The sequence below is a fragment of the Acyrthosiphon pisum genome, chromosome X (genome assembly GCF_005508785.2).
Source record: "Acyrthosiphon pisum isolate AL4f chromosome X, pea_aphid_22Mar2018_4r6ur, whole genome shotgun sequence".
NCBI classification, from domain to species: domain Eukaryota; kingdom Metazoa; phylum Arthropoda; class Insecta; order Hemiptera; family Aphididae; genus Acyrthosiphon; species Acyrthosiphon pisum.
Genome location: NC_042493.1, coordinates 112,393,568 through 112,408,070, shown reverse-complemented (window position 1 = coordinate 112,408,070; position 14,503 = coordinate 112,393,568). Strand labels below are relative to the sequence as shown.

General features: G+C 26.8%; 1 pseudogene; it reads right to left on the bottom strand.

Annotated features, from left to right (window-relative positions):
* Positions 1-14,503, bottom strand: part of LOC103310667 — a 33,277-nt pseudogene that overhangs the window by 16,221 nt on the left and 2,553 nt on the right.

Here is a 14,503-nt window from a genome sequence, read left to right as displayed (position 1 = left end):
ATGGCTAATATAGAAATGTTTTATGACGTTTTAAATCCAATAATTAATAATTAATAATTTACGCAGCTTAAATGTTATGTGTCGTGTATTGATCAGTTTTTACTAAGTCAATTTTATATCCTAGGATGAACACAACGTGTTTAGTAAAAGCCCGAATAAAATTTAGAATTTCAGCATTTACTGAGTACAAACAGTAAAACCTAGCATTAACTAGTAAAACCTAGGTTTACCTAGTGATCGGGCATTTACGGTAACATATATAAGGTATGGGTTGATCCGTTTGACGCAAGACACTCATTATTTTATGTTGTTTATTCCTATGTAAAATATTATTCGAAGTATTACGATCTATAAAAATCAAAATTCGAAGATGTTGTTAATTAGTTATGACTTTATGAGAATGTGGTTTTTTAACGATCTAAAATTATGTAACAAATATAATTTTACAATAATGGGTTTTTTTTTTGTTTTTTAAATGCTTAGATTTTCTTCAACAGCATCTTTTTTCTGATAGAAAAGTGAATTTTGGGGGAGGGGGGTCAGAAGTAAGAACGTCTAAGTAGTTTTCAAAAGTGACGGGTAAAAATAAAAAATAAAAATAAGGAAAAACATGAATTTTTACGCAAAATCTGTTTCTAACGAAATCGATTTTGGGTTTTGATGTAAATCTAAAAAAAATGACGGTAGATAAATAAAATTTTCACCGAATGTTTATATTAGCATTTTAAGAATATTTTGAAGTATTTACGTACATTTACAGTTCCCAATTTTTTTATTAATCACAAAAATGTGCAATTTATTTTGATTTAGAAATTCTTAAAAATGTTTGATTCTTAAATCTAAGATTTGAAAACATTTGATTCACAACATGTTTATTTTATAATTGTTTATACTTGATAAAATGTTCAAAATATCTTGCCTCGTTTCGAGTTGTGTACGGAAATTTTCAATTTTCAATTTATTCAGTTTTCTTTTCAATAAATTTCAAAAAATATTGTATTTTTTGGGTCAAAATGCTTGATAATGTAATACAACGCTTTTGATATATCTATACAAAATCAATTGAAAAATATTTAAAATACATGACTACAGTTATTTTTTACAGATATTTTAAATTCAAATTTGGACGAAAAATTACATATTAAAACCAAGCATAATGTTTTTAGTTATTTTGTTGTAATTTAAAAATATAATTCATGGATATTATATGAAACATTTAGAATTAAAACTATGAATTTACCTACTGTAAGAGATACTAATGCTTATAAATACTAAAACTAATTACTTTTATCACAATAATATCGTAAGATACACTTTAAATATCATTGGCTGACAAACTGTCTTATCTCAGAATCGTTTTTCGTATACAATCGTTTTATATCATTGAATTCAAATTTAATACCATTCATTATTCAGTGACCCACATGTAACCTACTGCATATTTTTATGATTATTATTGGATATTTTTTGGATATTTTCATTATTTTTACTGCATATTATATGGGCATATTTCAATACTTTTTAGTGCATAAAAATCCGCTCTCTACACGTCATAACATACGTAAATAAGTGACACGAATGCATTATTACAATATTGTTGGATTATTATTTTTTTTTTTCATATATAAAATGTAGATTCTACACCAAATAAATGTACTATTAATATTTATTATATGATTAGTTTTTATTGTTCATACGAAATGTATATGCGTACAGCACTGTAGTCTCAGCATAGTCTTAGCTCAGTCTTATATACGGCCACTAAGTGCAGTTTATCGATCGTACTCAAATACTCAATTATAGTTTTATATTACATTTTTATAAAAAAATAATTGTTATAAAAACAATTATAAATGTGTATGTTTTATTATGTCTACTTATGTAATTTGTAATATAAAATAATTATTATAATATTGTTTATGATAACATGAAATGTATTGTAAAAAATGGTATTAAAAAAAAAATATGGTAATGGTGTCTGCGATTTCTAAAAGGTTAAGAACCGCTGGTTTAAACCCATGCAAATATTTATAAATTACATAATTATCTTCGAATATCTACCTACTTATGAGAAATATATAATGTTAATTGGTGTTAGTTTTATTAACTACTAAAATTTGAAACGATTTTAAAATATTATTGTGTCTTTGCCAAATCATAATATTTTTGCTAAGCACTTTTTAAAATTATTAACATATAGCCGCTATCATTTGTTATTAAAAATATTTGTAGGTACTTACCAAAGATATTGCCACCGTCTCAAGCAGAATGCAACTATACGGCAATCGTGTTAAATCAAAACTATTATATGACTGAACCTAAACTGAGTAAAAGCTATAATATATATAAGAGGTGAACATTTTTGAAAGAATTTATTGAGTGGGGATATTGTGTGGAATGTGAAATTCAATTAAGGGTCGATTTGGTTATCAGTTCTGTAGGTGGGTTAGGTCGTTGTTTCACAAATACCACAGCGGTTGCTAAGCACTTGTATTCCAATTAGGATAACGATCACATTTAACTTAAACGATTAATATACAGTAATAATTGTGCCATTCAAATAGAATCAGACAAAATTCTTGATTCTTATTTGTTTAAATCATCAAAAATTAGAACACGTTTGAAATTAAGTTATTACTTAATAATAACAAATATTCAAATAAATCATTTTTAACAAATGACATTTTGTTACTTCCCAACTCGTCCCAACTCGAAATGGGGACATGATGTATATAGATATAATATGTGTTTATATAACATATATTTAATACAAAAAGTACAATACTAAACTATAATATAGTGATGAATGGTGTTACGGCCGGCTCTGAATTGATGATTAAGACGATGGTTTTACGACCTGCCTCCAAGAGCCTTGCTAACCCATACTGTAACCATCTGACGAGCTCTTGTCATGGTCTCCCTTCTATTATAATATGCTCTTATCCTTAAGAATGGTGGTCGTGGTGTAGGCGAGTTTCTGGCACGACGCGAAATTCGGGTTTCTTAACATAATTTGGAATTCTGGTCGATTTGCATCTTTCTCACGAATATCGAGATTTTTCTTATACGATGAGTGATACATTTGATTTGGTTATGTGGGGGAGGGGACACTAAAATTACCTAATTTCCCACGAAGTTAACCAGTTTTGTGTATGATGAGTGATGACCCTTTCTAGAAGAAATAATGATAAACACTCAATTTCAAAGGATATTTCTGGTTAGAAAACTTACTATAAATTAAAATAATATTTATATAGAATAACATCTTTAATTTGGTGATAAATTCATGAGCGGACTAAGACATTCAGAGGCCCAGGGGCCAATACATATTTGTGGGCCCCAACTAATGGAAACATGGCCATGTGCCCCCACTTACCATGCCCGTGGTGGTAGGTGGGTGACGGAACCCAACGCCTGTTAGTTCAAATAAGAAAAAAATATATTCTTGTAGGTATTATAAAAAGTACAAATTACCACTCTATATAATTTTAAGCCGAGAAGACCCTGGGCCTTTTATATGCGTGGTCCCCGGAGACGCAGCCCCCTCCCGAACCTTTACTTGGGATTGGTTATAATGTAAATCATTATGCGAGTATTCGAATGTTTATGGTTAAGGGCACCAGTGTATCATGTTTTAAGGAGTAATATTTAGGCAAATCATATGACATGGACATTTGGGCTATATCAATAACGTGTGAGTACAGTAAATGGACATCAGTGTGTGTTTCCGAGAATCGTTGTAATGCCATGTCGGGCTACCGTCACCGGATGCAACTCTCGCTTATGTCAATACTTCCAGAAAAATGAAATATAATCTCGTTTGAATAACTATAAAAGGGTTTGTGGATTCTTTTATGATAGTTCACTTTTTTAGAATTTTATAATTAGAATATTGATTAAATTAAAAATGCAGATAACTCACTTAAAAACTGAATTATCATAAAAAACCAACATAAAAACACAGATAACGTTCTTACCATCATGTTTCATAATAGGCCGATTAACTCCAATTTATAAACTAACTGAGTTAAACTTGATCTGATGAGCGTTAATTTGTCATGTTATAAACTTGTAATATGGAGACAATAAATATCTGTGTAGCGTTCTCTTAATGACGTTACACAAAATTTGGAATTTGTCATTTATCAGACAATGCTATGAGAATATTCTACTTAATAACGATAGTAATTATATAATACAAGTAAGTCCCTGTATGAGGTTACAATCATTATAAAGAAATTATAATATTTAGATCGATTTCATATTTTATACTAGTATTGCATATTTTTTTTTAATTCAATTGTCATCTTCAAAATCATTCAAACCTATATATTATTATATTGTTATTATTGTTATTGTTATTATTATTATTATTATTATTATTATTATTATTATTATTAGTAATATAAGATCCAACAAGCTTATAATTTTTGGTCAAATTTGATGAATTTATACGTTTTAAAACGTTACAAGTTGTTCCCAAGAAACTATTGAAAAATTACAATAATATTAGCAAGATACTATTAACGATAGAAAATCGGTACTTACTATATTATTTAATTTAAACTTTTAGAGCTTAATTTTTGACTTTTGATAAATCACCAATCACCATGTTAGTTAAACATGTTAAACACAGGCTATTACAAGGTTTTATGATTAAAATTTATTAGTGTTAATATTAATTTTTTGTTATTTATTTTGTTCTTTAAATTAAAAATTATAGATAAAATGTAGAGTATACATGTGATAGACATGAAATTTTTACTTAGGTACACAATAATTAAAGAATAATTAATTGTTTAAGTAGGTAACTTATAATAAAATTATTTATAACTATTTATTTTTTTGTATACGATCGATCGTATAGGTGATGATAATGGGACATCGGGAATAGCCATATTTTTTTTACATACTTGTAAGTTGAAACAATTTTTATATAATTTTTTGATTCTAATGCATTAGATATTTTTTTTTTTTGGTCTGAGTCAAGGACGCATATAAGAGCCGTTAAACTGTAGATAGATAAAGACGTTACCGACGTATTTAAATCATAAACAGGACGATTGAAAAATTATGAATGGTCGGAACAAAATATTTTGAATTGGATACCAATTAAGTTTAACCAAAAAATAACAATCAATAAATTATATCACTAAAAATTAGCAAAATTACCTAAAGACAATAAACGTCAAAACTGATAAAAATACAAAATACAATTTAAGTTTTCAATTCGTTGATATATGAAACGGATTTTCTACTTGAAAAGTATTGCCGGGGACTTTCTAAAAAAATATTGTATTTTGCATTGAAATGCGGTCCCTTTAGTTATAAGTGTTTAAAGTTGGGTTGAGTGGTGTGGATCATGTTGATCTACTGCCAAGGGGTTCTAAACAGGAGAGGTCCTAAAAAAAATGTTCAACAATAATAATATTATACCAGGTGATTAAAATTATTTTGTAGGTACGAGCCCGAGGGACATAATATGATACCGGCCCTGAATATTAGTTTTTCAAAAACATAAAAATTTAATAAAAGGTTCCTCATATGTAGTTGTTTGTAAGTACCAAAAAAATTTGTAAATTATTTTGAGTTAAAAATTCTTAAACATTTTTCTATATGTATGTCGATGATTTAGAAATTTAATACAAGATTCCCCATAAGTTTTCTTATATTTAGCAAAAAAAAAGCTTACCGGATGGTCAAATTAATTTTTTATGTAATGTTAAACATTGGATATTCACCCGTAAATTAACAAATCCTTGGAGAACAATTTTCTTATTTTGTTGTACCCTCAAAAACCATTAATCGTAAATACTTGAGATTTTCACTAGGTAAATGTTTATTTTCAAAAATCAGTTTACTAGTCTTGAGCTTTTTGTAGATAGTTTTGAATTTTTTATTTTTTTTTCTATACATATTTATAAAACAATACTTGAACATTTAACACAAAGCTCCTTATAAGTTGTTATATATTAATAGATTAGAAACGATTATTTTATTAAAAGTATTTAAGTGAATATTTTGACCGAAATCTCGAACATTTGCAAATTATTTTGTACCTAGATAAAAATTTATAAAATATTCAATTTGTATAGCTAGGGTTGAAGATTCAAAAGAAGGATTTTCATAAATAGTTTATACTGTAACCAAAAAATCTAAACATAGTTTTTTTTTTATAGACTTGAAAACAAGTTCAAAATTGGACAAAATTACATATTTAAATGAATAACTACGATTTTAGTGATTTTGTGGTCATTTAAAAGGATTATTCGTGGGTACTTAGTTGAAACTTTTTAAGTATATTATTGTTTTATTATCTACACACAATCACATTTTCAAATGCAACTTTTTCGGCAAAAGCTGAAGTGCCTGTAGTGCCTAATATTAAAATAAATTAATATTTTAATCGCAATTAACAATGGGCTGAGATTAACCTTTTATCAAAAAGGTATACGGTAGTTGGCCACTACAGTTCTACATTTATAAAAGGTAGACCCAGTGATTGGGCCACTAAATTAGTATGTCAAATATAAATTGCTTATTACAAATTGAAATGTCCTATGTTCATTGAATCTATTTTGTTGACGGCACTTTTGAATAATATGAAAATCATTTGTATCAATTTTTTTCTGTTAATGGTTGTAAAGATAATTGTTCTTTTAGTATTTTGCATAGGCATGCGCAGACTTTGTCCGCAGGGGTGGCCCTTACAAATTTCTGAACCAAAGATTCTTGTACTGATGACTTCCTTAAAAAGGGGCGACTTCAGACATGTTACATGTGGGGTTGAATTTGGACAACACCATGTTTTTTTTTAGTTATCTTATAGTTTTTGAATACACGTTTAATAAAAGTTGAAAACTATAATACTCCACGTTAATATCTATTATAACCTCCATAGAAAATAATATTTATTGATGACTAATGGTGTCATAGTACATATTATGGAGGTAAATACAAAATATTATATTTTTGTATTTTTAAATTAGAGAACTACATTGATTACTGTAGCACAACAATAAATACAAACATTTGATTGCGGTTTTCGGTAACCTATCCTCGTTCACGTGTCTGTGTTAATTGGTATATTATGTGCAAACTTGATCTCATACTGTAGTGTTAAATCGTCTTAGTTATTGCCAAACGTGGGGTCACTTCGGTCAACACATTAACAATGCCCAGATCATATGTCAACAATGTAGGAGGTCGTCCGTATATAAGAATTATAATCCTAATGATATTTAAAATGTCGTTGATGGTGTTAGTTATAAAAAAATGAAAACACAATAAGTAAAAACAGAAAAGTAAAAAATAAATTTTATGTTGACATGTTTATAGAAAAGTAAAATATTATTTTTTTAGAATATTAAATAAATTTTGTTGTATTATGTAAAAATTTAATAAAGCCATAAAGGTATTGTTAATATTCTGTTTTTTAGGTCTAAATTATTGATTATTTTTAATTACTATTTTAACTAACCTATGTGGTATATAATAATATTATCTACAAGTTACAACCCTGAAATAACGTCAATATATAAATAAAGTACCTAGTTGATAGATACACTGTGATAAAAAAAATAGTCCACTAGCTAATACAGTAAGTACAGAGTATTCTGTGATAATAATAAATCATTTGGTCGATGATAACTGATTAATTAATAATTTTATTACATTTATTCACAGATATCTATATTATGAGATTAAAAATGGCTTCACTTCTTTTCATGTAAAATGTAAAAATGTTTGCTATTTAGTGTAGCATAGATATCTATGTATTTATTAAAGCAAAATCCGGGGGCCACAGGGGGGGGGCTAATCTTGGATAATTATCATGGATACCTAAATAAGCTGAACATACATTACACACTCTTAATTTTTGCTGTGGATAACTACTTTTGGCATAGAATTTCTATAAGTATCTTGTCCTTCTGATTTTTTTTACGCAGTTTTTCAATTTTTTATTAAAGAAATATATTTACATAAATATGTATAAATATTTTATAAACAAAAATATGTAATACTCAACATACTTCTCACATCAACTTAAGACTATCATCCACTAAACCTTGGGCACCCAATTCTTCAACTCTGGCCATTTTTTCACCTTTTAGTTTAAAAATGTTTAGTAAAAAAAAACTAAAAGAAAAGATAGAACAAAAAATAAATGTTCAGTCTTCAGACTGATCAATACTACTGGTTATAATATTAGTAAAAACATGTATGTACGTTCCTAAAAAATTATGCATATTCAATAAAATTGTCAAAGTTTATAATACAATTTTATAAAAAAATAAGTAGTATTTAATTATATTATTTATTATTATGAAGTTAATACTAGTAAAAAGTAATAACTAGAATGATTAATTTATAAAAATATATTGAAATTGTATATAGTTTTATTGGTATGAAAAAATTTACCATCCCTATAATTAACAATAATACATCAAAAAAAAATAAAAAAATAATAATAATATAATAACTGGATGGACACGCAATAATTCGTTTTTATTTTACAAACGTGTATTTATTACGTATTAAACGTGTCATTTATTTATGTTTTTACTTTTTATCTTTCTATATAATAAAAAAAAGTGGCCATTTCTCGAATAACGCTGTTTCTTGAAAACTACTACTCCGATTTACTTTAAATTCAACATAGATATTCGGTTTGAGCTCATAAGTATCAGTCTGAAGTCAAAAATGGCCTTGGGATTTTTTCCTGGAAGTCAGAAGTGATTTTTTTATCATCGTCGGGATTATTTTGATAAAAAAATATATTTTTGTGAAGAGAAAAGAGTATTAATATCTTATTAAGTACTGACGTTACCTCCCGGTTCTCCAGGAGGTGGATGTGATTTTTTTTTCATATTCTTCAGGATTTAGGTTAGTCATTGTTTCACCAGGAGTTGGAAAGTAATTTGTTTCTTCAGGATTTTTTCAATTATATTTTTATCATGTAAAAAAGACATTCCTTTTGGATTTCTCATGATAAAAGATTGCAATTATTCCAAGAATTACTGAATGTCTGTAAAAAAGTGTAAATTCTTTGGTTTATGAAATTTTGAAAAATAAAAAGAAGTGGCCAGTTTCTTGGATGTGATTTTTAGCATCTTCTGGGTTTTTTTCATTATAATTTCTCTATTTTTTGAAATAGGTTAGTTTTATTGACAGCTTATAATTTTGTAACTCGAATGTTTTTTTTACATTTATCTGAAGGGCACCTCATAATTCGAAAATTGCCATAGCAACAAAATAACAGTAACAATTCATTTTTTTTATATAAAATAAATCACCAATATTTCTTGAATTTGTAATCATTAAAAAAATAGTTAAATATGCCTAAGAGAAAACAAAATATTGGAAAAAATTCTTTACTAAATAAAAGACAGAAAAAATTCAAGAAATCTCATTAAGTTGAGATATAAGAGCAGATATAAGATACACCCTGTATAATAATTAATATTATATTATTCCCGATGGACGATTAATTATGTTTCATGTAAATTAATTCTTAGATTAATTAAATGGGGCCCGGTCGTCGGTTAGTTTTATTGTTTGTGATGGTTTATAACACTAATTCGTATCCAACTGCAGTTATATAGGGTGGTTGTAACCAAAATATAGGTACTTCATTACTTCGCGTGCATTTCACCAGCCCTCCCCAAGTTGGAAAATCGTAATTATTTCGTACCTAATTAATGAGATCATAATTAGTGTGAATTTGTACGTATTGCATAAAATTCAGGCACCAGTCCGATGTGCAACCTACATATACATTTTCTGTCTATTGTGTGACCCACATATATCTTTTGACTTATACTGAATTTTTAATAGTTATTAATTATTATAGTTATTGTTATCACAATATATATGTAAACAACTTTATTAATATAAATATATAAATATATAAATGTTAATATAGCGGACTGCTCACTCTGTAAGTTGCCTTAATGACACAGTTTACACAGTGTTTACTTTATAGTAATTTATCCTTTTTTTGTCTGATAAGAATTCATCGTAATTTATGTTATAAGAGCATCTTTCATGTCTGATAAAAATTCTTCAAATATAGTTAGTTTGTATAGTAATATAATTGTATTATTTGGCATAAGTATTACTGTATGAACATAAGATGATTTTAGGATATTTTATTCATGTATATAATATTATACATGAAACATTTAAATTTAAATATAATAGTCAATAACTTATTTAAAAAAAAATATTACTATGATATCATTGATAAAAAGTAATTATAATTTAAAGTTGCGATTTTGCACATAGTATACACTAAATAAAAAAGAAAAAAATTCCTTTTACCAGAAATAACAATATAGTAACTACGTAATTGTAATAAAATATAGTTTGTGTATCAACAAAATATACTGTAGCGCAAAGGCTTAACTATTGTAAATTAATACGAGTAACAATTTTACTTGAGAGAAAACAAATATTTTTAAACATATGTACAATGTAGGTACCTAAGATCATGTTTTTTAATTTAAACTGTTTTAAACTAATGTTTGAATACGCTTATAAATATCATATGAACATTACATTACCTACCTCTTCATCCCTATCTAAAAAATGTTTGCCTGTGATTCCGAAGCATATTACGTATTTTATTATAAACATTTTCATAATACGCTCTGTTTTTTAATTACCGTAAAAAAAGGTTAGAGTTCCCTGATTTAGTGAACTAACGTATATATACTACAAAAATAGTGCAAATAGGCACACATACGCCCGTATACCCACTTGTGAAAATCGTGGTGAAGGGAGGGTTGCCCCCCGCTCTTATTAATGTTAATAGGTAATGTTAACCCCCACCGAAATTGTAATTGATTTCCGCTTATGTTTGTATCTACCTTATGAGGACGTCACGCCTGCATATGAAGTCTCTGTCTTACAAATATATGACAGCAAATTTTCATTCGCTAGTCTCAGTAGGGTACTGTCACTTTTGATATTAGAGTGAATTGACCTATTATCAACTACCTACTATAACCAAAATGTAAGATGTGTTTATCCGACATCCAGGGTAGAGACTAACATAATAATTTGTTTTACATTAGTATTTCTAGTTTAAAATCACTCACTGAATCAAATAATGTTTTTTAGAGATGATGCGTTTTTGTATGAACCGAAATGTTTCTTACAAAAGCATGTCCAGTGTGCATGCTTGAAAATAAAACTAACAAATTCAATTTATTGAGAAAAAAAACTAAAGACAAATTTATTAAAATTCGTACAAAAATTAGGACTACGTTTTGCAGAAATAAAAAATAGTTGAATTAAATATAAAATACATAACAATACATACCTATAAAAATTGGGACAACGTTTTGCGCTAAAAAATAACTTACCACATAAAGATAAGTAGAATAGATCAGGAATTAAAAAAAAAACATACAAAAATAAAATTAGCACGTTTTAAAAAAATAAATAAGTCTTTAAATATTTTTGGAAGTCTTTTGAGCCACCCTTCTTGTGAGTTGTGGTGAGTTCTAAGTAACGCCAATAGGTTCGTAATTAGTATAATAATATGAAAACATATGCAAAGAAATATAATATGTGCCCTATACCCACATGGTGCATTACTATGCTGGTATAATAAAAGTTTCTTATCAGTATTTCATACAGTAAAATATTTAAATAATAACAATTTTATTAATTATTTTGTTTATTTAAAAATATTATTCGTGCGTACATGCCATTTTTAGGTTTATCATTAAATTTTATGTTCAAAATATTTAGATTAACTTTATGGTACTTCCTATTTATACCACGAATCGTTTCTACGATAGGTATTGACTATTGATTCAAATGTTAATAACTATAAATTATAATAAACGAGTTGTATGCTTAGAAAAAAATAAATTCAACCTACCATTTGTATTACCAATAGTATAATAAATTACTATAGTAGCAGTATAAATATTATTATGGAACTCACTTCGTACTTTTGCACATTCTTAAAACTTTAAACAAATTTCATCACATCAATTAAATTGGCAAGAAGAACATTAGTCAGACACCAAACAATAATTGTCATGTGTGGTGTGCTATTATAATTGGAGTATGAGATAGAAGTACAACATATTAATTGACAGCTGATCTTCATTAAAAATGTTGTCGTTATTTGTACTATACAATACATATATATATAAATCAAATTTAGCAAACCCAACACTGAACTTAGTTCCACAAATAACAAATTAAAACATTGTTATTTTGTTCTTGGCATTTTGTTGTTATACGTGTATTTTGAAATGTAAATTTTACTTGGTATGGTCGTAATATCAGACATTTTTTTGAATATTTAATTAAAATTGTTGTGAACATTTTTTTAAAAGTTAGAATTATTTCCATAAACCATTATATGATTAAGAACAGTCGCTAGCCATAATAAGTACAAAAATATGTAAATAACTAACAATTATTTTATCAAAGTATAGAAAAAAGTTTATATGTATGTTCAAAATATAAACAGTACCTATACATATATTATAGCTGTAGACAATAGTCAGACAATTGTATCTACGTATATAGAATAATATATTCACTCTTTGTCATTTGATATCTTCCTCTGGCTCACACACAATATGGATAAAAAGCAGTTACTCAAAATCTTTTTTTTTTTTATGTTGAAGAGATCACTTGTAAATTGAAATGATATCTAAATTGTTTTTAGACAATATTCAGAAAAATTGATATGTCATACCCTCAAAAATATTATGCTATATCGGTTTTGTGATTTTAATCTAAGATTACTCTAAAACATAAGAAAATGTTTCTGTATATATGGGTTTTGTTAATATTTTGCGCGTGAGCCAGAGGAAGAAGACAATTAATAGTGTGTTGACATCTTAACAAAAAAAAAAAAACACTGTATACCAATATCTGTAAATGTATAAATAATTTAATTCCAACAGAAATAAATGAATAATGGTTAAGTATTTGACATTTTTTCAAAATTTAACTGTTTATAACATGGTATATTGGTATCTCTTATTTTATAAGAATGTTTTTTATCAACATGTATAATACAAAATACAATGTAATAATTTAAATTGGTTGGTTAATTATAATACTCACACTCATCCAACTATGCAATATATCGTATAGTAGTTTCTTATCTGCCATCTTCAATTTATCATATAGAGCAATAGATAAAAGGAATGCTCCAATTCTCTATACTATGATATATTACATACAATAAAACAAAATATATACTTATAAAATGTTTAAAAACTAAAACATAATTTTCAAAATATTTATTGATTTGGTTATGATGCATAAATATGTCAAGAGGAACATATTCCGATGCCAGCCACTTATTACAAATCCATAATATAGGTACCACCTAGTTGCTGAAATGACAAAAATAGTAGTATTACAGATCAGACAACCAGATCATCATAATATTTAAAAGTCTATAACATTGAATTAAGTTATAACAAAATAAATAATATAAATAATTAACAAATATAAGTTGACCACCAATATCAAAGATTAAATACCACTATAGATAGGTAACATCAATGCAAACATTTATCGCATATTATATACATTTAGATTTAACTCACAAGTACCCCATTATTGGCACAAAGTGGGAATTATGAATGTACACGTCTCCTGCAACTGTGTGCCACTAATGAATCAAATCTAAATTAAAATAATGAGCAATAAATTGGTGTTGCCTATCTATGATGTTATTTAATCTATGCCAATATCTGTCGAATTTAATAAGAAAATATCTAAATACTAAGCTTATATATTATGTCATACTGCAGAATACACTATAAATGTTCTGTAAATAAAATAAAAAAAAATAAAATTGTTCTATTAAATAATGTTCAACAATCTGTAGTGTTTTTTAATATACGATAGGTTATAAAGAATATTACTAAAATTGTTTTATTAGATTCTGAACGAAGTGATGAATGTATTGATTTTACAATGATGTGTGTTTTTTTTTTTTTTTTTTTTTTTTTTTTTTGTGTCTGACGACAACTTTTGGAGCAGTAAAAATGCTTCGATTTTCAAAAGTTGTACCTTTTCTGAAAGGAAAGTGAATCTAGTTGGTACTTTGGGGGGTCAAAAGTGAAAATTTCCCAATACTTTTCAAAAGCGGCAGGAAAAACCTTAAAAAAATAACGGAAAAACGCGAATTTTTACGCAAAACCAATTTTTGACAAAAATGAAAACTTAATTTTACTGTAACTCAAAAAATAATTATTGTAAGCACTTGAAATTTGCAACAGATGTTTATATTAGCGTTGTCTATACAGGGTTAAATTTTCAAAGTGTTTCGACTTTTTTTGAGCTATTTATAGACAAATGAAATTTTCAATTTTTCTAAGTATTTTTTTTTAAAATAACGATAAAAAATTTTTGGTTGGATAGAAAACTTTGAAAATTTAATACAAGGTTTCTTTTAAGTTGTTCTCACAGTGATAAAAAAAAATCCAAATATCGTTAGTCACAATTTTTTTTT